At 37.7% G+C, this 7,504-nt stretch overlaps 1 protein-coding gene across 1 annotated transcript in view; it reads right to left on the bottom strand.

The window, feature by feature from the left end:
* EHF (ETS homologous factor) overlaps positions 1 to 6,832 on the bottom strand; it is a 32,279-nt gene extending 25,447 nt beyond the window's left edge. The window contains exon 1 of the mRNA XM_009273657.1: positions 6,750 to 6,832. The gene's annotated coding sequence lies outside the window, so the exon portion shown is untranslated. The remainder of the gene's footprint in view (positions 1 to 6,749) is intronic.
* Positions 6,833 to 7,504: the final 672 nt, after the last annotated feature.

Raw genomic sequence — 7,504 nt, 5'->3', positions numbered from 1 at the left:
TTTTTTTTTTTTTTTTTTTTTTTTTTTTTTTTTTTTTTTTTTTCCTTTTTTTTTTGCCTTCTACTTAATCAGACTGGCTGTCCTGGCCAAGGAAGCTTCTTTCAAACACCACCATAAGCCTGTAACCAGTAAAACAGACAAAAACATCATCTTCAATTAGCTATCTGTGGTACAAGAGTGCCAGGTCTTACAGCAGCTGAGGAGTTTGTGGCTGATCTCTAGGATGGAGGATGGAGAAGTCAGAAAGAGGGAAAAAAGCTTGTTTCCCTCAGTTCTTTTTGCTCCCCTGTACAGGTATGTATCTCACTTTGTCCTTAAGGTAACTGGAACAGGTTCCACCAACAAAACCAATAAAAATATTTCCGGACTATTTCAAACAACTATTTTCTTCAAAAGGAGTTTTATTACCATGTGAATTATACCAACTTTAACATTGCTCTAGGAAGGGAGTGTTAACAGAGGTCCTTATAACAGCTATTTTCAGGTGCTGGGGAGTTTTTTCTTCTTTTCTTTTTATCTTTAATGATTAAATCTTCATAAGATTTTTAATATTGAAGATGTGTCATAGCATAAGGCAGGCTGATACCTTGGTTCTAAATGACCCAAAGCTCTGTTAGCTTTTCACACGTATAGTAGCACTGATTATGTTAATACCTTTGAGTCTGTGCATCCCTCTATTGTATCAACACTAGTATAGAAGAGCCTGGCTGGTGCTAGAGCTGCAGGCCTGCTGCTCATAGTCCAGGGTTTGGGGAAGGGCAGCCCTGGGCACACCAGCTCTCAGGCCATGCATGTATTCCTGCAATAAAAACTACTGCAGCACAGGGCAAAACCAGCAGGTGTGGAAGTTGCAGACAGCTCGGGCTAGGCCTTCTGGTATGAGCAGCCCCTCGCTTGCTGCAGGACAACTCTTGTCAGTCATTTATACCTACTGACAAAATACACATGTATACCAAATACAAATAGCTTTGCATTTTAAAGGATTAAATGAAGGAGTTATTCAGATTAGCAAACAAAATTGTTTGAAATTGGGGAAAATATTTTAATTCCTATTTTAAAAAGTAAAGCAAGAAAGCCTGTGCAGGAGATAAGGGATATGCATGTGCGTGTACTTAGTGCAGTATGTTTGTGTGACTATATTCCTATTGGGTGTGGCTACAGGCAGACTAAGAAAAATTTACTGGATTGACTACAATTTGACTATCATCCAAATACATTTACTCATTTGAGATTTTTAAAGAAGGAAGAGAAGTTGCTACCTGTTCTTACAATGTATTACAGCTCCATCAAAAAAAAGTCTTAGGGAGGGTAAGGATATCTACAAGTCATTAAATGAAGGAAAAACTATATCTATTTCATTTTGTACATCCCACTTTTGATAAGTAAGGATATCTTACTCATCTAATCACCTATTAATTCAGTCTTCTAAAACTTTTTCATCTTCTGTCAGGGCAGCTGCCTGGGAATATTACAAGTAAAGTCTGTTTTGTGTGAGTAGTGTGTTAGGTCCCACTGCAAAAAAGATGAGAACAGCACCCTTGAATGTGTCAGAATTTGACTCCCTGATAAAGTCCCTCCATAGCCATGCCAATCTGTGAGACAATTGCTTAACCAAGCGTACTTTGAAAGTGCATCATCAAGATGCAAGCTTCTAAACTGTTGTGTAACAATAATTATATGTTTCAGTAAAAATCATTAATAAAGTTTTGGGGGTAATCGTTATATCATGGACTTAGTCTGATTCCTGACCATAGCATCTTGGGCAGTTTTTCACGGGTTCATTAATTATATAGCAATATAAATTAGTTACCTGCTCACTGCTAGATGAAAGAAAACCCAGAGCAGTTTTAAAAAGCAAAAACAATTCTTCCGATGATGGCACTAGTAATTTGGACAATAGAGTATATTTTTACATATAGTTCCTTAACCCTTACAGTCTTGTAGGGTTTCAGGAGACTATTCTGGCTACATCTGATTGGGAGCTGAGGAAATATCTCAAGTGTTTATGTCTGTATCCTTCCGTCATAATAGGCAGGAACTCTTATTTTATTCTACATGTTTGCAGATCCTTTAAGTAGAATGACTTTCTTTTCACCACTGCAAAGCAATTCTCTTTTATTGCCCCATCTTATTGGTCTATAACCAGTGATTATCCAGCCCCAGCTAGCTGTTTTGTCTACTAGTTCTCATACTCTTTCCTGTGGAGCATATTTCACAAGATCAGCAGAGGAATAGGTAATGATAATCACATGCAATGTCAGCTTTTGGAAAGAGAGCCTGTGACGGCTCTTCCTCAGAAGGAGACATGCAAAATGCCAAATGCCAGTTGATTGTTCCACTGGCTACATGACTCCATGTTTACTCATTCTCACCCGTCTATAGACCAATGACCAACAAATGTCCCAAGTATTTTAGGCATTCAGTGAGGGATTTGGTGCAAGCTGCATGCCCAGTAGAGCTCAAAGCAGCTCTCATACTAAGAAAGACTTCTGATGACTTCCACAGAAACCAAATTAATCCTTACTTTTCCATATACCAGCTGTGTGAACAAACCCTTCTTTGCTTATCCTTTTTATCACCCATGTTACTTATGAATTTCACCCTTACCAACTTTGTAAGTTTCTTTTCTTGAAAACTTACTGAAATAAATCCTTAGTTCATCAGGGGCCAAAATACATGTAAGCTGCAGAGTGTGCTGAAGGCAGGGACAGGGAGAAAGAGAAGCAGATATTTGTGGTTAGAGATCTTGAAGCACCCTTGCGCACTACGCTGGCTGAGCAGCTGAAGCCAGAGCACTTTGCTGAAGATGGCGTCGGACTTCACTGGTGCTCACAAGGCACTTAGTATTTGGAAGAAAACTCCATGAGTTTATGCTTGAAAGTTCAATAGTAACTAAGCTGTGAGACTGGGCAGAGACTTTACTTCACTAAACATCACAAACTATGCAAGCTACAAAAATCGTTAGCATTTCTGTTCATTTCCTCATGTACAGCAAAGCCTTTATATTTGGTTCTACCGCATCCTAACATCATGTGTCATTAGCAATGACAACTGACAATTAAGCTTGTGACCCTTTTCTTTTTATGTGCTGCTTGCTGCTGGAACGCCTAGTCCTCAATAAGAACACCTACTTTACAACTGTAGAAAGGCTGATGAGAAAGAGAGCACTGCAAGACCACAGAAAAACCTATGGAGGGTGGTCACATTACCATTAGAATAAGAAGGGGTCATTCATCTCTATCTGTATCTTGGTCTCAGCGCACTGACCAATTTTTAAGCCAGACAGGTCTGTCCTTTAGCACCTGCTTTCCAACCTGTCTCTCCGTGCAGTAGGTCATTGCTCCAGTTCACAGAGATGGTATTCATCGTATTGCAGAAAGAGCTCGGACACTTGTGTGGGAATTGAATCTAAGCAAGTAAACAGCAACAGAAAGCACATAACTGTAGACTCCACAGAATAGATCCAGGTTACACTCCAGTCAGTGGAAAGTTTGCCTGGGAGAAGACTGAATGGTTTGGTCCTGAGACTAAGTTAGACATGTTTATAAAGAGCATGTAAGGGGTGAACAAGGGAGGGAAGGTAAGAGGCGATTCTGGAAATGTGTTATGGCTTATGGACAGTTCTCTGAGTTCACTGAGGCAATAAAATCATTAATCCTCTTCTGTGAGAATTGTACATAAATATTCACTTCTTCAGCAGGTGTAGAATTTCATCCTCAGAGGGGTTTTTTTGGTGCAAATTACAGTGGGACAGGCAAGAGGCTAACACGTCAGTCCCGTCTGGACACAGACACACCTACAGATATCCTCCTTTTTCCTCTCTAATCTCTGTTCATCTGTGTCTCTGGATGATTTTTCCTTTCTAGTTTGATCTCTCTCCATGGCAATTTGTTACCTTGCACCTCCCAGACAGAACAAATACTGATGTTAACAATAAAATTCATTGGGAATGAAAAAAAAAAAAAGGAAGTTCAGTGGGAGCCAAATGATTTAATTTTGACTTTGTCCAACTGTCCTATTGTCTGTTTCCATGACTGCTGAAAACTCACAATACCCTGAGAATATCTGAAGTAATATGAAATTACTATGGCAATACCACAGCGTATTCTCTCAGGTGACAAGAGGGTAATAATATCCCATGTTAAACAGACCACGTTCTATTACCTGATCTCACCATGATTGGGGGTAATATGTATTGTTGTCACCCTATACATTGCTGTGAAGGGCTACCTAATTTGGGCAGGGGCAAACAAAGCATTATTGTGGTCTGATATGAGATCCTTTACTACTATGACTTGGGAAAAATACACTTCTTTACCATACCTACAGGCTTTACAAATGACACTAGGACTAGAAACAAATAAAAAAAAATGCAAGCAAACAACATCAACTCTACTAATGATAACCTCATCTGAACATGTAGGACCAATGCTTGAAGGCGAAAAGGGGGTCTGGAGGACGATGACTCTAAGAAAGCCTTGGGCACACTTTATAAACACCTGACCCTGAACTCTCAGTATATTGACTCATATTACCTTTGTGTTTGGCACTGCTGTTCCTACAGCCTGTGTCCAGTCCTGACATCCAAATTTCACAGAAGATTTTGAAAAAATAGAGGGGACCATTGAAGTGATTAAAGGATGGAAAAGCTTACAGTGGAACAGGTTGAGGTCCTAGAAGTTTTCACTGTAGTGTAATTTTTTCCATGAGAGGGAATAGCCTATGGAGCTTGGACTCCACAATTATCAAAGACTAGGCTAAGGAAAGACTTGTCCCCAGCTACCTACAGAAGGAACAGAAATTTTCCACCCAGGGGAACTTCACACTAACCATCAAAAGACAACAAAATCAGGTGGCTGAATGTTGAAGCTAGACCACATCAGCCTGAAAATGAGATAAAATATTTTTATAGGAATGGTATTTAATTGCTGAGGCACATAAAAAAGTTCTGGTGAATTTCGCATTGTTGGACTTCTGGATTTTTTTTTTCAAGATTGGAAGTTTTCTAGAAGATAAGCTCTACTTCAAGTCACGCAATTAAATGCTGAAAAATTCTTGGAAGTCCTATGTTGTTATCGCAACAATCACTTCTGGTTTTGAAAAATGTAAGGGCCAGGAATTAAACTGTCATTAATTGTGATATTTGTTGGTGAAACACCTTAATCCTGTTGTTTTTCTAGTTTTAATTGCAACTGTTTTCTTTCATTTCTGCATTTGCATTAAATATAAAACTGCTATATTTTCCAGCTCTGGTATTTTCTACAGTGCAAAACAGATGTCAGAAAACTGGCTTAAACTGCTACTCACAAATTTGCTATCAAAACAAAACTTAAAGGAGTGCATTTTTTAATTCCACTAAAGTTTTCGCAAATTACAGGAAATACTGGTGCAAGATAGGTATATTTAACACAGTCCCATGTGACAAAAGTACAAATAAAATCACTAAATGAAACTTTTACCTCAAGGTTCATTTCTGTCATTATGAACTGGTTTCATTGTCTAAAGAATAGGAAAAAAAGGATAGTTGGAAGTACTTTAGAAGCAAAGGTGACATATCATATTTTTAGATGAAGTAATCCAAAAGCACATTACTGATGAAATTCAATAACTTTATAACCATATACACAAGAGTATGTTCCTAAAATGTCTCATGCAGTGAAATGCAAACATTTATCACTAAGCCCATTACATGTATTTTACAAAATCAACATAGACTTTTAACAACTTTTTCTTTACATTCACTTCTACCATTACTTAAACAGCTGTGTCTATACCTTAAGGGGCCAATTCTGGTTCTATTCAAATAAAATTACTATTGGAAGAGAAAAAAATTAAACAGGCAAAGACACTGCAGGCCTCTACTCACACTGTATTTACCTATCCAGTGCTTGAGCTGGGTTCTGTGTGGTGCTTTAGCTTAGAAGGGACTAAGATCGGCAGAACCCCCCTCACCACAGGAACTGCCAAGAAATTGCCTTGAGGATAAAACCATGCCAAATTATAAATGTACTTTAGGATTTTTTTGTTATCAGCACAATCACCATCAACATCCTCATCACTAAAAGCAACAGAAACGCTGTCATTGTAAAGTGTCTCCCAGTTCTGCAACATCAGCACTCTCAATGGTATTGAGAAGGTTCACTTTCTCGCCCTTTGCCTTACTGAAAAGATGACCACTCTGTGTACAAAAGCAGCAGATTTAGGACCCAGAATATTATTAGATACATCATAATAAAAAGGATCCTCAGGAAACTTTAAGTAATCCTGACGAAGCCACTGGCTCAATTCAAAGTCAATGACATTCTGGGTAAGTAAAGGCAGCAGATCTGGCCCCAATCAAACATAAACACAACAGAAATATTTAAACAGAAGGAAGATAGAAGTTCAAAATAGGAAAACAGAAGTCTTTATTGTAACATTAAAAAGACTTTTGATCAGATGAGTTTAGCTGCTGTTCCAAAGTGGTAAGGGAGGGGCTCGGTAGGGTGGGCATAAGTCCAGTTAGATATTTCTTCTCTTTTTTTTTTTTTTTTTTTTTTTTTTTTTTTTTTTTTTTTTTTTTTTTTTTTTTTTTTTTTTTTTTTTTTTTTTTTTTTTTTTTTTTTTTTTTTTTTTTTTTTTTTTTTTTTTTTTTTTTTTTTTTTTTTTTTTTTTTTTTTTTTTTTTTTTTTTTTTTTTTTTTTTTTTTTTCACTGGTATTAATTTAAAGGAAGTATATTTAAAAAAAAAAAATACCCCATACACCTTACCTCATTTAGCTGCAGATTCTGGAGTGGAAATCCTTAACTGAGGCAATGGGAAAACTGTCTACAGAACAGTAGGTTGGGTAAACACACGTACTAGATTATGCCTCCTAAAGACTCCCAGGAGTGAAGATAAATGGATGTGATATTAATTTTAAAACATTTTGCTGAACACTCAGGCAGCCAATAGGGAAATTCCTTAGGTCACTTCCTGTTCATTTGATTGGGTCTGCAACGACAACAACCAAGATGAGGTTGCGAACATTTGCATAAGGCCAGCTCAGTCTTCAGTATTCAAAGAGAACAGGTCTAACCGGGTTACACGCGTGGCTCCAGAACAAAAGAAAAACCTGGTAATGGATGAGGGATTGATTTCTTTGTAGTTGTTTTTTTAAGACCATCCCTTTTTTTTTAATGGAGGTTATTTCAGGTAGATAGGGAGATTATAATTAGAATGAGGAGAAGTAAAAAGCAGGAATGTCCTAAATTAAAATTAGTCTGGAAATAACATTAGGAGATGCACGATATGCAATAACCCTGTGCTGGCAGGGAGGTGGACTGGGTGAGCCAATATCATGGGCTCAATTCTTTCTTTTCATACCTTGAGCATCCTGTGAAATGCATGAGTCTGCAGAAAGGGGAGTCTTTTGGTCTTCCAGCTTCTCTGGGTATCTGAGAGAAAGTAAAAACAAAATGAGGAAAAAAAATCGTCGCCGTATGTGTATATGGGGTTGAGTATAAAAGCTCAGCTACATGCAGGT

The sequence above is a fragment of the Aptenodytes forsteri genome, unplaced genomic scaffold, assembly GCF_000699145.1.
Source record: "Aptenodytes forsteri isolate BGI_AS27 unplaced genomic scaffold, ASM69914v1 Scaffold511, whole genome shotgun sequence".
In the NCBI taxonomy this organism is placed as follows: domain Eukaryota; kingdom Metazoa; phylum Chordata; class Aves; order Sphenisciformes; family Spheniscidae; genus Aptenodytes; species Aptenodytes forsteri.
Note: the sequence above shows the minus strand (reverse complement) of the source record. Positions and strands in the feature narration are given on the sequence as shown.